General features: G+C 40.9%; 1 protein-coding gene across 1 annotated transcript in view; it reads right to left on the bottom strand.

Moving 5' to 3' along the window:
* The window catches only part of LOC105459174 (1-phosphatidylinositol 4,5-bisphosphate phosphodiesterase epsilon-1-like), a 126,318-nt gene that overhangs the window by 97,998 nt on the left and 25,462 nt on the right, over nt 1-2,858 (bottom strand). The window lies entirely within an intron of this gene.

Raw genomic sequence — 2,858 nt, 5'->3', positions numbered from 1 at the left:
GGGGGAGGAAGCGCGCGGTCGGGAGTAAGGAGTGCGCACACAGGATGACTCCAGGTTTAATCCTTGCATATCACATGCGTAAATGCGAGGTCGTGTACAGAGCGCGCGGCAACCCGTCCCCTCTGAATTTCGATTGGGAAGCTTTTATTATGTAGTTTCGCAGTCGTTACTGTCGTTAGATCAAGATATCAATACGATCCCACTTGAATGGGATCTCCTCGTGAAATTCTATGGAAAGCGCCCGTATCTAAAGCCGATGTGTCCTTATGCATTCCGCATTCGCGGAACGAAAGTAGAGGGATTACATTAGATAACTTTCTGAATCTCGCGATTTCCATTCCGGTCATTTCCGGTGAAGATTTCATATGGATGGTATCGCGAACATTGTTTTGAGATTGTCGGGTTTTTTTTTGTAATCAATATTTATAACAAAATATAAATTTCTTCTCTGATGGATATATTGGATATTGAATTTTTTGTTTTTGCTACATAATTTATAACCTATGATTTAATGATTTATCTTAGTTTCTTGGTCTTCCGAAAAAAATCGAAAGTGAGCATATCGTTCTTATTAAATATTGAAGCGTAATTTATTCTTGCTATCGATGCAATAATTATTTCTAAGAAAGTATAAACTTTTTTGACATATATCTGACGTATCAAAGAATTTCTTATCGAGCAATCTAGTTATTTTCGAAATAGAACATTCTTCTCCAAATATTTCTTTTAAATTTAGATAGCAGGAAAAATTAATTTAAATACTAATTCTTTAGCAATATACATATGTACAAGAACCAAAAACTATGAAATCATAATTTTTTTATAGTTTCTATATATTAAGTATAAAGATTAAAGAATTGATAGTAAAATATTTTCAAAGTTATAAACCTTAATTAATAACGCCTGTATTAATTATAGAATACACAAGAAACTTTTTTAAGGAAAAAATCTTTAAATTAATTAATCTTACAATTAATCTTAAAAAAAAATTACGAATTATTATTAATTTAACGTCCCTTTTCACGTCAAATTGCTAAGTGAACGATGACTAAGTGATGAGCTATATTCTCTGAAACTGTGAGACGAAATAAAATTGTGAATAGAAATTTATTTTTAATTAAACAAAAGAGGATATATTTTTCAAAGAGCTATCAGATAATCTATAGCGGTGGATATCGCTATAGATTCCGCCGACAATTCTAGGGACACCCTATGTATCTCACGAACATTTTCTCCCTATTGTTCTATCAGATCTTTTACCGTCGAGGCCATCTTATCGTTGGCGTAAGCGCGCGCGGCGTGTCTTTCTCTTAGATAAATTCCCCGGCACGTTTGTCGAGAAATCGTCCCTGAGGTAGAGTAATTCATCGTCTCACTCCCTCGCAAGTAGGTAGATACGTCCGACTCGACGGAAAAGCTTTAAAATTCGATCGAGCCAACCGCAATTTCCAACGAGCGCATATCCCCGCCGGAGGTGGTGCCGTATAACGTATAGTATGGCCGACGCAGGTGGAACGAACAAATGCATTCAACGCGTCGAAAAAAAGGGGGGGAGGTAGGGGAAGGAGGGGAGGAAGAGCGGCCGTTAGTAAAAATGGGTCGCTGTCGGTGATGTAATTTTCCATTTTCCGTCTCTGTTCCTCGTCCGCTTTGTGATAGGTAGGGAAAGCAAAGAGCAAAAACGACGAGGTAAATCGCGGCTTGTTAACCCGCATGGCTCGCGTTATCCTCCCCCGGGAGAGAAAGAGTCATGCTACACGGAAGACGCCAGGTGCGGAATGACGTTTCCCACCCGATGTCTGAAACGTCGGTTTTCCAACGCTGCCGGCGAAACATTCGAGATTTAATGTTGAAATTGTCGACAAAAGAGGAGAGAAAGAGTTACACGTGAAGAATTGATACCTCTCGAAAATGAGGGAACGACCGCAGCGAGAACGGACTCGGAAAGGGGACGTGAAATCGGTGTATACCTGCAGGCGATACAATGATGCTTCTCGCTGAAAGAAAGACTGCGCCCAGAAAAAGAAAGTCAACAGGGTAGCGTAGGTGATTTCCTCGTTTCAAAGAATCTAGCGCGGTGAAAGAAAGACGAAGGCCAAAAAGAAACATTCAGAAACGCGCGCGTACCACATCGCCATATATTATATACTATATATTTATATATTTCCAATTTAAGGTTTCGGAGTTTATTTAATATCCTAGTGTCGTTGTGGTTGGCAAAAAGACCGAGGGGCGGGGGGAAGAATTGAAGTACTTTTGTATATAAGAAGTGGATCTTATCACCGGTGGCGATATTGCTTTCTCGTGAGAGAGGAAACGATAAAGGACCAGCGCGCGAGAAGGAGGCGAGCGCGCGCGCGGAAGAGCGGCGCTGTAAGCTGCTCGGATAATCCACGAAGACTTTATTATTATTACGCCGAAAATTCCCGGATTCTCGATCGAGAGCGCGTAGTGCACGATACTATCCGGCGCAATTGAAAATATTAAAAGTCTTGTTACGAGCGCCAATCTTCGCGCGCAAGAGCGTGTCTCTCTCTCTCGCCTCTTTTAAGCGACTTAATTTTCGTTTCTATACTAGGCGAATTTTTAGCCTCTCTTCGTCTTCCCGCCGTGGAAAATTGTATACCAATATTAATTCTCATTAATTTTAGAGCGCGACTACGACCGGAGGGTGAGATCTCGTTGGGCGAGCACTACGTTTACTGATCTTTAACGTATCGTCAGGATAGAAAAAGTCAATGTATGTATAAATGTCACGACGCTCGAGCGAGTTATCGATCGAGACAGGATCGTCGTCATATCTCTCTCTCTCTCTCTCTCTCTCTCTCTCTCTCTCTCTCTTCCACTCTCCCCCTCTA

This window comes from Wasmannia auropunctata, unplaced genomic scaffold (assembly GCF_000956235.1).
Source record: "Wasmannia auropunctata unplaced genomic scaffold, wasmannia.A_1.0 LD336101.1, whole genome shotgun sequence".
NCBI lineage: Eukaryota > Metazoa > Arthropoda > Insecta > Hymenoptera > Formicidae > Wasmannia > Wasmannia auropunctata.
This window is presented reverse-complemented; position numbering and strand designations above follow the sequence as displayed.